Consider the following 14755-nt stretch of genomic DNA (forward strand, 5'->3'; position numbering starts at 1 on the left):
GTTCAGTGGCACGAATGCATAGCAGGCTTTAGTCTCTGTGCCTTCAGGACCAGGGTGCACATGAACAGCAGAACACAGCTAAAGCAGAGGCAGTTTTAGAAGGAAGCCCATACAGACAGAAATCATCATAAACCCAATTGGCCCAAGGCCTCTGAGAGACTTCGGAGCAAATAGTCCACAGCCCAGGAAGCAAGCGGAATGCTCTGTTAATGGCCCTTCCCTGTCATGAGGCTTTGTCCCCTCCCAGGAACGTGAGACGGGAGCACAAGGGTACAATTTCACTGTCAGGTTACCTTGACAAGACATTAGCACAACATGTAACAGAAGAGAAGAAACCCCCAACTTTTAATAAAAATTAACTGGAAACCACACCACATATCAAATGGAGGACTCTGGCCAAGAGGAAAAAATAATGTATCAGAGAGAGATAAAGTAATTGGGCTGCTATCAGATCCAAATGCCCTGTGTTGCTAGCCTATATTATGAAAGTTGAAAAATTGGTGTTAGATTGCAATCTACAAAGAGATCCCGAGTGGCATTCACAGTGAGTTGTGGCCCATCGTCTTTTATTAAGATAGCCGCGTGTAAGTCTCCACAATTGGGTCATTCTTCAAGTCAAAAGTGAGCCACCCATTGCACCATTATGCCTTTTCTTAGCACTCACTCACAAATATGTGTGGACCATAACACATGCAGAGCACAGAGTGAAAGACTGGGATGGCATAAAATTCAATCACAGGGGGGCACCCTCTCCAGTAGGGGAGACAAGGTTCATGTGAACCATATCATTCCACCATATTGTAGAATCAACTGTCCATATCCTCACTGGCAGCTCCCACAGTGGGGCCATGATCAGGGCTGGGGGCAATCAGAGCAGGCTTCCTATAGGAAGCAGAAGAAAATCATGTAACGAGTTATAAGGGTGAGAGTAATTGCAGTTTGTTGAGGAGAAAGCAAGAGTTCACTCTCCACAGAAGATCCAAAAGGCCAGATTTTTAATCAAGTAAGTCTTTTCTTGGTGAAAGCACCTGAAATTATAGAAAAATGGTCCATCCTTAATGATCAAATAAATGAAAAAAATAAAGCAATAATCTCCACAATTAAATTGGCCATATAAAACAATTATCAACAGGATTGGCAAATCCTCCTCTGGGGTCATGTGTGAAATGCTTCAACTTTTCTTGAGGGAAAACTGGCAATGTCCTTTACACTTGTCTTACCCTTTAGGATAGAAATGCCATGTCAATGAAATGACATCCACATTGCTAAATATAAGAAACTTCATTGCAGAATTTTTACAAAATGAAAACATTACAAAAACCTCTATCTATAATAATAAAAGCATAATATGCAAATTGACCAAATGACCAACCAGCAGAATGACCATCCAGACAACCTTCCAGACAATCGCACTATGACATGCACTGGTACCAGGCCAGCCAAGGCGGGTGCGATGCGATTGGTGGGGGGGCCCTGCCATTGCCCCATGATCATCCCACAGAGGGAGGCCCAGACCAACCTCTCCGGGTCGATCAATGTGGGGGAAGGGAGGCTTTGCGATTGATCACCCCAAAGAGGGAGGCCCAGGCCACCCTCTACATGGTGATCAATCATGGAGCCCGAGCTGGGTGGGGTGATAGATCTGGGGGCCCCATGATCGATCGCCCCACAGAGGGAGGCCCAGGCCACTGGCCAGTGATGCTGTGGCAGGTGTGCGGGGCCAGCCAGCGATCGCTCCACAGAGGGTGGCCCAGGCCAGCCAAGCAATTGCACCCCATGCCTGTCGCCCGCAGAAGGAGGCAACCAGTGGCAGGGGAAGGGGACAATGCCACACAGATAGCAAGCAGTGGCAGTGGTGGGGGCGGGGCCAGCTGCCAGCAGCCAGGGAAGGAAAGCCCCAATAGGCCCTGATCGCCAGCCAGGCCTAGGGACCCTAACTGAGGGGTCCTGGATTGTGAGAGAGCGCAGGCCAAGCTGAGGGACACCACCACCACCACCACCTCCACCACCCCATGAACCAGGCCTCTAGTATCTAATAATTTGGAATTAGTGAAATTATATTGTATCCATAAGATGATAATGGGGAGACTAATAAACTGGAAAATTTTCGTAACAACTGAAAAAGAATATGATCCAATTTTGGTCTTAAAAATACTTTATATATATTAAAAAGCATCTAAAATTCCAGAAATATGTTAATAAAAATAGCAATCAAAGATGGTGCTCTCTGAATGGTAAAGGGTGAATTTAATTGTATTTTTTACTTATCTGTCGTTTTCATATTTTCTTTAATGAACATGTATTACTTCACCAACCAGAAAAACATAAAAGCGTTCTTTTAATAACTAAGGAAAGAGGTTATATAGGTAAAGGTCAGTGTTTCCCCATTGCTCACAGTATAAAGGTCAGATTCCCTTACATGACCCCCGCCCCCTCCCCCTACAGCTCTGGTTTTGTCTATCAGTATGTTCCCACCAATGTCTTTAGCATTAACCATACAGGTCTCCAGGTCTTTTGCCATTTGCCTTTTATCACAGAGCCTTCATACAGTAGATTGTATTATCTTTGCAATTATTCATCCCCACCCCTTCCATGTAAGAGGATTATGTCCCTGACACTGCCATATACCTTGCCATGTCCCCAGTGTTGAGAACCATACATCCCTGTCCCATTAACTTTGGACTGTGGCCTTGGTCTCTACTACTCAGGCCTCAGTGGCCCCTTCTTTTGGATTTGGAGACTGTTAAAGAGTTCACTGTCATTTCCCTTGTTGTAAGCAGTCACAACAAGGCTATATCGAAGCAGAAGCTTTCCGAGTCATGGCAAGCTTCCACCAATGCTCTTGACCTTTCTGTCTGCTACCAGAATGGCATGTCTCACACAGGGACTCAGTTTGAGCCTCTGAATGAGAAGCAGAGTCATAGCCCAAGCAGAGCTGTGGTCAACCTACAGCCTACCTGTGACATAAGTGATTAATGAACCTTCATGGTGTAAGTGACTGAGATTCAGAGGTCATTTGTTACTGCAGCAAAACTGACTAATACACATGGCACATGCTATTTCTTTATCTGGAATATTCTGACAGGCCACCCTCACTCCACAGGTTTAACTCCATCTCTTCATTCACATCCCAGCTCTGCTCTAACCCCTTGACTAGGCCAAGTTCCTCTTCACACACTTTCTCAGCACAGGTACTACTTCTTCTTAACACTCATCACAATCATAACTTCACAGTTTTTGTGTGATTTTTAAAAATCACTCCCTGGTATGCCAATGGACTGTAGACTCCTTCAGAGCAGGGATAGTTGCTGTCCATTCATCTGTATCCCCCATACCTGGAAGAGCTGTTGGCACATTGTAATCCTAGTAAAAAAAAAAAAAAAGAAAAGTTAAATGAATACATGAAGGAAAGCATGGATAAACTAATAAAGACCCTTGGACACAGAGCTGAGAAACATAAATCAAATGGAGCAAATATTTGGAAGACATTATTGGTCTTCAGGTGAGAAAACATGAGTCTTTTATAGTGCAAATAAATACACCGTAACCATGTTCAGGATCTCCTGAGTAAAAATGTTTAAGCACTATCACTGTTCAAGGCACTTTATACACATTAGTGCCAGTATCCTATCAGCCTGGTATCAGCCCTGTGATGTGAGTACTATTATTAACCCAGAGGGAAGGTCAGCCCTTTGCCCACAACCACAAGCTGTGAGCTGGTGGAGACAGGGCTTGAATCCAAATAGTCTGGGACCCACTTGTGTGTTTATAACCTCTGGACTGTGCTGCCATTCATGTGATCTGAAAGCTATGAATACTGGGAAAGTTGTGGAACTGCACTGGCAAGGCAAGAAAAATTTTATGTTTAATTTCCCTATCGTATCACTTGGGATCACCTGAGTTCCTACTACTGAGCTCCAACGAGCATTTCCCCTTGGGCAAACCAAGCACACATTTTCCCACATCACTTTCATTATCTGATTCCTATTCAGTGCCCTCTGCCCAGTTCACTGGTAGAATAATGTCAATAACAATGTCATCATCAACACCTTTGGGTCTTCTTCACACCTTTGCTGTGCCTATCACAAGTCCCTGCACATATTAGGTGCTTAGTAAATGTGTTTTGAATCAAATGGGTCCTAGAGTTCTTGCCTATGATTAAGTCATTGACTTGGGCAGTCATGATATCTAGTCGACTTTATAATAACTCCATTTGAGGAAGCAGGCTGAGAATCTCATTCTAAACTAAACTGGACTCAAGAAATAAGGAACCTGAACACAGGTTGCCTTAGCCATGGAGCAAGGAGAGGAACTGATTGTGGGACCTTTGCTCTTGGCTTCTTCTCTGGCCACAGTGGTACTAAGACAGAGAGAAAGCCCTGGGAGGGGCTGGCATGGGGAGAACTCACTTTGAGACAGAGGGTGTAGAAGCGGCAACAGTGTGAGGTCTGGGTCTCCGGTGGGAGAAAGGTGGGACTCTAGGACTCGCTGTCTTCTCTGGTGTGATAAGAAAGAGTTCAGTGACATCATTTCAAGGGCCCCTTAGAGCTGGACTATCTGTGAGGCTAACACTCTGCCCTCTTACAAAGTTTATTTGGGAGTTAAAGGAAAGAGGAAGATATTAGAGTCAGCTGAGAGCAGGTTAGAAGAGCCAGCAGAAAACACTGGAGAAGAGCTGGTCTTCAGCTGAGTTTTAAAGGCACCAATGTCAGGCTGAGAATAGAGGGGACAGACCTCGTCTAGGGCCGGAGTCCTTGAACCACTGGTGCCAGACCACCCACATCAAATCACCTGGGAAATTTTTAAAATGCTCATTCCTGAGCCTTTCTGGAACCTGGGAGTTTCATATGGAAATCTACGTTTTTAATACCCCAGATAATTCCTTTGAATCCTAAAATCTGGAAATGTCTGACCGGGAGAGATAATGCTTACTTGCTAGGGTAGGGAAATAATGTCCCAAATGCTTCTGTTTGGGGCCTACGCCATTGTCTTATTTCAAGGATAATTTAACTCCTTATCTTAAGACCACCTGTGTGTTCAGTGGAAGAGCCATCACCTGGATGACTAAGTGCCCTTTAATAACAGACATGCCTGCCTGACCCAGCTTTCCTCGCTGATCTCCCAACCCCTCCCAGAGGAAGAAGCGGGCTCTCCTTTCAGCCTCTCTCACCTCCCACTGGGAATAAAGGTAGCTCCTCATCTGCTGTAAGAAAAGCTGGGCCCCTGAGGGAAGAGTGCAGTATAGTCAAGTCTGGCCTGGACTGAGGTCACCCCGTGAAGCAGCTCAGCTGAATCCCCATCTCCTGACCCTTGGCCTTCAAAATCCTACAGTTTTCGGTTGATCACCAGAAAATGGATACCCCATGTGCACACAGCTGGGCCAAGTTCCCAAGTTCTGGCTCTAATTAATCCAGGAGCATAAATTGGGGTGGAGTGGGGGGCAGGCCAACCACTCACCAGTTAGCAGCACAGCAGCCGCTCTGGGGTTAGCTCAGGCTCCAGAGCTGGTTAGGCCAGCCCTGCCAGGCAGCCTCAGGAGGAAGAGGAGGAGGAGGAGGGTGGAGATGCAAAGCTTGGAGGAGGAGGAGCCCGAAAGCCTTGGGCAGGGCGGGGCTAAGCAGGCGGGGAGAGGAGGAAATGGGGTGGAGGAATTGTGTGCAGGTCTGTGACATTGAAGGCTGGGCTTCTGAAAGGGCTTGGGGCTGCCTTCTCAGCTCAGAGATGAGAAGGAAGCTCTCACTGGCTGTCTCTTCCCTTTGATGGGATAACTGGAGGCTGTGGCAACCCAGCCTCCCTCCCTAGTGGCCCCACCACAATAAAACCGCCCAAGGAGTGTTGACTACCCCAGAGAGCTTCGGAGCCTGCACCAAGGAGGAGGAGGTAAGCACCCTGCTTGATGCTGGGATGGGAGGGTGGTCTTTTCCCCTGAGCTCTCCTTCCTGCTTGCTGGCCTGGAGCAGGGATGCTACTTCAAAGGGAGCCTCTGAGGTACCCTGGGTCCACCACCAGCCACAGGCTTCCGGGAACCTCATTCCTCTGTTTATTTGGGGAGCTCTCTGCTCATCATGGAGGTCCCTGTGCGTGCAGTTGACTGGGTTACAAGAGTAGCTGTGGATGGTGACGGTGATCACTCTACATGGTCGAGGCTTCTTCCACGCGCTGATGAGCAGGCAGCCTCAGCCTTTGCTGCCTATAGCTTGGAATGAGTTACCTATATGGAGGGCCCATAATATGTGAGCATTGGTCATTTCCTATACTATGTCAGGGCCTCTTTCCAAAAACTTACAAAGCCATTATGCAGGACTTTGAAAGAAGTACGTGTGTGTGAAGAAGAGAGAGAGTGAGACGGAGTTGGGTTTTTGATGATGGTGACTCATGAAAATAGTATTAAAAGCTTATGATTTGCAAAACATGAGGTTGAAATACTATACATCTTGTTGCAAACCCGTGAGGCAAGTGTCAGTATTACGTACAATTACAGATGAGGATGCTGAGGCTTGGGGAGGTTAGCTAAGCCACTGTTCCCATTGCGCGTTGGGGCACTAATTTAGAGTTGGGTGTCTACTTCTCAGGCCTCGGTAGCCCCTTCTTATGGATTTAGAGATTCACTGTTAAAGGCTCACTGTCAGCAGTATGTAACCCACATGGTCTGTGCCATTAAGAATCAGAGACTATCAGCTGAGCAATGGAGTTAGTCTTTCAAATACTGGAGCCAGCAATGGAGGGGAAAGGGAATGTGTTTGAGAGCTGGATACTGGATCAGTGCACTGTGGCCGCTTAGAATTAAATCCAACCCCAAAATGGTTTACCAGGCCTCCCCTGTCTCCAGCCCTCGCCCAGCTTCCAAGCTGGCCTATACCAGGCCCCTCAGTTCATGCTGAGCCAGGACCATAAGCTATTTCTGTTCCTCCCCTCTGTTTGGAACACATTCCCAGGGCTCTTCCTGTCTTAAACCAAGTTGCAGCTCAAATGTTGCCTGTTCAAGAGGGCTTCCCAGACCACAGACTCTAAAATGAACCCCCAAAACCACTACCAGCCCCGTTATCTTCCCTTGCAGTGTTGGTTAATTTCGTAAAGCTGACGACAATCTGAAGTTCTGGATTCTTGATTGTAACTTAGGTGGGGACCTTCCATGTCTTCTGCCTGCTGGACACTGCTGGGCCTCCAGGGTTTAGCAGATTTCCCAATAATAACAGGGGCTCAGTTATAGTTGGCAAGGGAAAGAATAATAAAAGGGATCAGGAGAGATCATGACCACCTGTTTGTCTCCTGCTCATCCAACACCTCCACTCAATCTCCCTTGGGAAGGCAAACATCTTGTTCTAGAAAGTAAAGAGCTACCTGAGTTTTCAGGTATTCGGTGGGGGAAATGATTTCATTTTGGGGGTAACATAGGGAACAAGGCTAAATGGCCTCAAATGGATTTAGTTTCCTAGTAAATAGCAGGGTATGTGTGATAAGGCTGCCTCTGCTGCCTGCGACTCACTCCAGCATGTTCTTCTGGACACCAAACCTGGTCTTGATCTTAGCATGTAGGGTACTCGCCATGCCTGGGGTACTCGCCATGCCAATACGGCCTCAGAAAGCTCAGAGTGCACTCTTCCAGCCCTGCTTTATCAAGCCACTCATTCATATTCTCACCAGGCTGTGCTATTTTGGGTGTCATCCATTTATAGGATAAGAAGAGCCCCATGTTTGCAATCAGGGGATCCAATGTGCTTCTATGGGCTCGACCACTCTGTCACTGTGGGCAAGTCCCTTTGAGCCTCATCTCATATTTATCCTCAATCAAATGGAAGGCTAACAGCTGACCTTTATAGCCTGTGAGGCTAGGAGGTGCACCTGTGATAGCAGTCCTCGCAGAGTACAGGCCTATGTCGTTTTATTGTGCTTAGCTTTACTGTGCTTTGCAGATGTTGCATTTTTTACGAATTGAAGGCAAGACCCTCCACCAGCAAAAAGATTAGGACTCACTTGATTATGGTACTCGCTTTATTGTGGGTGTCTAGAATCAAACCCACATCATGCCTGTATCCTTTGTGACAGTGATGTCAACACCAGAGCCATTATCTTCGGCTCACAAGCAGCCGGCCCTGCAAGCAATGGGTGGCAGAGGATACAATTGCAGAAAATTTTGGAGGAAATCCACAATTCCAAAGAAATCTATCAGAGGAAGAGACTTCTCTGCAGGAATCCTTTTCTCCGGCAGCTGCTTCCCTCAAGAATCGACTTAGGCGCTGTAATTAACACCCAGTATTCGCTTTGCAGCCAGGAGCAGGAGCAGGAGAACCCAGCCTGGCGATGCTTCTTCCTTGGCAAGCACGCAGCCTTTGGCAGTATTTTACAAGCTGGTGGTTTTATGAGTCCCTTCCTGCACTTATGTGTTCTTCATTGTAATGTGTGTGGAGCCTTCCTGGCATCAGCCCTGGCCCTATTTGATTTAAGAGACATCTGATTTTTATTTCTAATCTTCAGGTTGTTCTGTGATTTTTTTTAAAAGACACTCCTTATCTGTTCTATTCCCTCATGCTATTCTAGATTTTTTATCACCTTTTATCAAAAATATATTTTGAATCGGGAGCCAAGCGACAGAGTCCTGGTGGTTTTCTGGGGAGGAAGAGGCTCATAAGCAAAGTGGGATTATGGAAAGAGAATCGCAGTAAGTGCCTGAAGACATGGGCTCGAGTTCTGGCCATGCTTGTTACTAACCCTCTTCCGATTCCTTGGGCCATGCTGGGGATAATGACAAGATTGACAGTGGGCTTTTATTGAGAACTTACTAAGTACTAAGAGGATTCCTTGGATAATCTCATTTAAATGTTCGTGCTGACTGTCTCTGTTTTTGGAAATAAGCCAATGAGCCTTAGAAGGTAGGAGGCCCTCAGGTAGTGAGTGATAGAACCCAGTTTTGATGCATGCTGATGCTGATGGATTTATTTCTTTTCTCCAAGTAGCCCTTGAAGAAAATGACAAATATTTTCATAAAGAAAAATTGTGCATCTTGCCAAAAGGGAATATGAAAACCATCAGACCTATTCCAGAGCATACACTGGATACTTGCCTGAACCCAAACTGTTTTAAATTCTTAAAATCTGTAGATAGGAGAGCTTGCAGGTACTATAGGCTATGCCAGGGACTAATGATACAATGATGGCAGTCAACATTTATTAACTAAGTCTTCATACTCAGCACTGATAGGAGCATTTTCCTCATATTACCGCATGTGCAAGAGGCAGTTCATCACAGTGGTAAAGAGGGTGGGCTCATGGTGTAGAGCAGTGATGGCGAACCTTTTGAGCTCGGCGTATCAGCATTTTGAAACACCCTAACTTAACTCTGGTGCCGTGTCACATATAGAAATTTTTTGATATTTGCAACCATAGTAAAACAAAGACTTATATTTTTGATATTTATTTTATCTATTTAAATGCCATTTAACAAAGAAAAATCAACCAAAAAATGAGTTCGCGTGTCACCTCTGACACGTGTGTCATAGGTTTGCCATCACTGGTGTAGAGTGCCTGGCTCTGTCAGCTGCTAGCTGTGTGACCCTGGACACATTTCTCATCCATGCTATTGAATATTCCCCATCTATACATGGGGATATTCCCAATCTTTCCTCCGAGTGAGCATTGTATACGTGAATACACATAAAGGGCTGAAACAGTGCTCGCTGTGTCATGTTCTCTCAAATGTTTGCTGCCCCTGCTTCAGTTTCCTCCATGCTTCTGTGAGTGAGGTCTTCTCACTGCTCTCACGGCCGTCTGTCCAATCGATGTAGAAACTGAGGGAGGGTCAGATCGCATGGCTGGACTCAGGATTTGAAGCTTCAACTGTGCTCTCTAGAGCCTTCTCTCTTCTATGTCATATGTCCTCAATAAACTCTCAAGGAAACACACATTCCTCTGGGAACTCACAGTGGGATGGGAGCTGATAATCCAAGACTCAAGCTACTTTCTCTCGGTGCGTGTTCCTAAGCTGATACCTTTAGGCTGGTGAGTGAAGGGCCTTGTTGAAAATGACTTACATCTCTGAGATATCGCCCAACCAGCCAGAACTTTCTTCTCTCTTTAGGATTCTTTTGTGGGCAGGCAACCACACTGCCCTTGAGGTGTGAAGTTTGCTGATTAAAAGCAATCAATGGTGCTGCTGTTCCCCCAGACAGAGAGCTGAGCTGGCTGGTCCAGGGTGTCTTCTAGCTCTGCAGTAACATTGTCCTGTGCTGGCTTCAACCTGCTGATAGTCTCTTAAGTTAGCATCAGTGTTGGAATAAAGAACCAGAAAAAAATTGTGCAGAGGTCTGTCCTGGGCTGGGCAAAGACAGATGCCAGCATTTGCAGTCTCTAGAGACTGTGATACCCAGTTGGGTATTGGAGTTATTTTCTGGGTTCATTCCCCTTTGGGTGTGGACTTGCTCCTGCCAAGAATCCAGCCCACAACGTAAGACCAGCATGACCCCTGAAAAGCAGTCATCCTGCTGCTGCCTGCTCTGAGTGTGCTGGCTGATATGCCTCTCAAATAATGACAGTAATTAATAATTAACAGCTTCCTTTTATTGAGTACTTGCTACGTGTGAGTTTATTTAATGAGCTCATGTAATCCTAACATAACAACCCTCTCAAGTAGGTTCCAGTAGTGTCCTTCCTATTTTAGGGAAGAGGAAGGTGGCATTTGGGAGGCTACACACTTGGCCGGGGTCCTCTGCTGAAAGAGGCACCACCATGACCCAGTCCTCACCTCTGTGCCCCACTGCCCCAAACTCCTCCTGCCTGAACCACCCTCTCTGAGATGGTTTGATAACACATTACTGATTAGCTGTGGAAAAACCCGTCCAGCTGGGCCAGCCCACGAGGGATGTGGGCAAACCTGCCTTGCCTGGTTTTCCTGGTCCTTCCCACTATGGGCACTGAGCCTGTTTGTTTTTCTTTTGCCTCATCTTATCCAGATGCAGCTGAGCTCCATAACTACTCAGCTTGGCTTCCCCTAACCCACCCCCACCCCACCCCCCCGGAACCCTTTAATTTAGGAAAGTCACAGAAGGTGAGCGTGAGGATGAAGTTGTCTCTCTCCAAGTCACCCTCAGTCCAGTCCTTACCCTTTTCAAAAGTAACCCTTTTGTGTTTGCCAATTTTTCTTCCCTTCCTTGTTTTCTTTTAGCCTGGTTTAAGAGCAAGCTGATAAAGCACATTTTCAATGTTGTGAGATAGTTCAGTCATTGGCATCTTAGCCTGAGGACTGGCCTGTGAATTCTGTCATTTACAAAAGCAGACAAAATCTTGGTCGGCACTGTGGCTGTGTATCCAGAAAGTGCTGTCCCTCACAAGGAGGGACTTGTGTAGCCGGGCTGTTCCCAGCAAGGGATGCAGAAAGGACTTGGAAAAATCTAGTTGGGTCTTGACTATCACACCCCTTAATGCCTATGTAATATTGCACAAATTGTTTATTCTCCCTGGTAGCATGACACTGCTTTCATTTTGTTCAGCTCTGCAAACATTCATCGATAATACTTCTGCATTGACCCCTGTATGCATAGCATTTCACTCAGTTCTCCCACCAACCTAATGACATAAGTACTGGGATCATCACGTTGCAGATTAGGCGACTAAGGCTGGTAAGGTTAAGCACCTGTTAAGTAAGTTATGGAAGTGGGATTTGAACCCAGTGCTTTCAGTGGCAACAATCCTTTCCCCGGACCAGCTTAATGCACAGGCTGATGGTTTGATATGAAATTCTTCCTTTTCCACCACAAGATCACCAGTCTTTCTCTTGTGCACAGCAAAGGCAGCTGGGCCCAGCAAATGGACAGGTGGAGTGTCCCCTGCTCCCGTCCTTCATGGTAGCAACTTCATATCTTGTGGCTCAGCCAGGGACAGCCTTCACTGATCCCTACCGGACATCGTTATTTTAGTAGCAATTAGATTTGTTTGGAAAGGAAACTTCTTTAAGTGGGAAATTAGTATTTCTTATCACAAACGGAGTAACTGAAATTAAGTATAAGGAGTAAACGCTAGCAGACACCACTGCTGTCTGCTGAAACCTGGGGCCCTGAGGCCAGAGTCTTGCTTTGTTGAAAAGGAGACTCGACATTAACTGGCTCCATTTCCTGGGTATGCAGTTTCCATCAGGGACTTTCTGAAGCTGGTGGCAGTGATGGTTGTGCAATGTGAGTGTGCCTACTGATGCCACTGAGCTCTGCACTTAAAAAATGGTTTAACATAGTAAATTTTATACATACTTTGCCACAATTTAAAACTCGGGCAAGTCTACGTGCAGTATGAAACACTCCCCAAGATATATTAAATGAAAAAAGCAAAGTGCTAAATGGTGCAATTAGAATGCTGTCATTTGTGGGTTTTTAAGGATATATGCACGCATACGTCTATGCTTGTATATGAATGGATCCCTCTGAGGGGATGATAGTATTTGAATCTATAGGAAAAGGGCTTCTGGCATTTGGGATAGAGAGTGAGGGAGGGAGGGTCATGTTGGCTATTTGATTTGTGTTTCATGTGTAGGTATGACTCATTCTAATGGATAATCAATTTTTCAGGCTCAAAACCAAAGAGTAGTGAGCATCAAATGGAAACTGTCTCCCTAAAGCCGTGGTTCTCAGCCTTGGCTGCTCCCTCGACTGGAGCTGCTAAGAATAAGGTCCCCCAACCAGCAGCGAGCATCACCTGGTTAAAAACACAGGGTCCCCAAGCCCTACCCAGACCCACAAAATTGGAATCTGCACTTGACCAAAATCCCCCAAGTCATTTATACAATATGAAAGTGTGAGAAGCACTGCCCAGGGTTGATTAAATGAGGGGGAGGCGGGGTCTCTGAGGTGGGCTTGAGCCTGGGGATTTGTTAAAGCTCCTGGGATGATTCCCTGGGGCAGTTGAGTCTGAGAACCACTGACAGCATAATTGGGAAAATTGAAAGGGTTGAAATAGGGCCAACATTACTATGTGATTCTGTTATATTCAATGTGGGCTCCGTGTGCCTCTTAAAAGTCATTGCATGTTCCACGCGTGGGAGCAGTGGCCAGGATGGCTAGCTCAGATCTCACGAACGTTACAGAAACATACAACAGTGAGACGTGCCTGAGTTTGATAGGACAGATGTTCCTCTCTACTAGCTTTGACCATATTTCCTTCTTAAATAAAATAGATGTTATAGTTCTACAGCAAAACACATACCGATTCAGGGCTCTTTTGATCCAGAGATGGAGCAAATCATCAGGACATCATAAAATCAGATTTTGGAGTGAGAGAGAGATAGATTTGAATTCACCTATCTGAGCCCCGTGTCAAATGAGGTTAGTACTGACCCCATAGAATCATCATATGAAATGCGATGGTGTAGGTGATGCTTGATCCAGGAAGTGCTTCATCACTGTTAGATGATAATTTTGATGTTTATGTGCACACACCCCACGTATTGTCTGGGCCCCACTCACTGTCACTGCTCCTTTCACATTTGCTTATTCTGCCTGGAGCATGTCATGCACAGATGACATTTGTCACATTGCAGTTGAAGCCATGGAACTTGAATCCCACCTCCCCCATCTCCTGACAAACAGAAGCAAATATCTACTGTCTCTTACCAGATTACCTGACACATTTCTCAAATACAACCGAGACCTCATTACATGGCTGAGCAGCTTTCTATCAGCTCGTTTCCAGCTCTGATGTTAATATAATTGTTGCCGAGACATCGAAGTTGGCCTCAGACACAGTCGGTAAGGAGTCAGTGCTTGCCCCCCGCGTCCCCCGCCCCCCATGGTTCCCAGTGCAGAGAGAGTGAGAGGAAGCTGCTAGGATTTCTGCGTGGATAGATGATGCTACATACAGAGTACATTTCACGGTTCCCTTCCATTGCCGTGACTGTTACTGCTTGCAGAGGGACAGGGTGTCCACGTCAGAGAACAGACGCTCTCCCCTCACGGCATCAGAATCATCTCTTCCAAATGCAAATCTGAGCATGTTTAAAACCTGCTTATAACTCTCAAGAGCTTCTTACTACTTAGAATGAAGACCAACATTCTTAATGGGGTCTACAAAGTTGGCCTTCTAGCCCCTCCTCCCAGGCACCTTCACACCTCCCTTTGTCTGACTGATGGGTCGTCTTCCTCACTTGATGGAGTCCTTGCTGCATGTGAACTCTAATTCCCAGGCCATGGGCCAGGTCTGTTTCTGTGCAACATCATAGCCCCAGAGTCTGGTTTGTAGCCGATGCCCAATAAAAGTTCGTGGAAAAAATATATGCATGCAAGGATGTCACACAAGGGCTTCCTGCCTAATCTGCCGCCACCCACCCCCATACCCCCTGCTTTACAATGTGCTTCCCAGCACCACCAAAATGCTGGTAGTTACCTATAGAGGTACCATGCTATTTTCCACACATCAGCTTTTGCTTAAGTCTACCCTCTGCCTAATCATCTTATTCCTCACTTTCTTTGCCTAGGAAATCTTACTCTTAAGCAAGGGTTATCTCCTCCAATAAACTTCCCTGGCTCTCCATGCTTCTAGGCTACTCTGGCTGTGTCCCCATATGCTCCATATAGGACCTCTCATTTCACTTAACTCTGTCCCATGTTTGTGTCGGCTTCTCCAACACTCTGAGAAAGAGAAATGAGAATAAGTGCACCCACTGTGTGTGGGATGCTAGGTGATGAATAGATAGGATTTGTGGTGCATGCGTGTGAATGGGTCACTGACATTTCATGGCAAATAAAGAAGGGTGCCCTGTAGCCTCAGTGCTTTGCACT

The 14755-nt window shown here is 46.2% G+C and overlaps 1 protein-coding gene across 1 annotated transcript in view; it reads left to right on the forward strand.

Moving 5' to 3' along the window:
- Window positions 1-5836: 5836 nt before the first annotated feature.
- Window positions 5837-14755, forward strand: part of ATP10B (ATPase phospholipid transporting 10B (putative)) — a 177947-nt gene continuing 169028 nt past the window's right edge. Inside the window, exon 1 of the mRNA XM_070414482.1 lies at window positions 5837-5880. The gene's annotated coding sequence lies outside the window, so the exon portion shown is untranslated. The remainder of the gene's footprint in view (window positions 5881-14755) is intronic.

This window comes from Myotis yumanensis, unplaced genomic scaffold (genome assembly GCF_028538775.1).
Source record: "Myotis yumanensis isolate MYYU_CA2020_CCGP unplaced genomic scaffold, mMyoYum1.0.hap1 SCAF_5, whole genome shotgun sequence".
NCBI classification, from domain to species: domain Eukaryota; kingdom Metazoa; phylum Chordata; class Mammalia; order Chiroptera; family Vespertilionidae; genus Myotis; species Myotis yumanensis.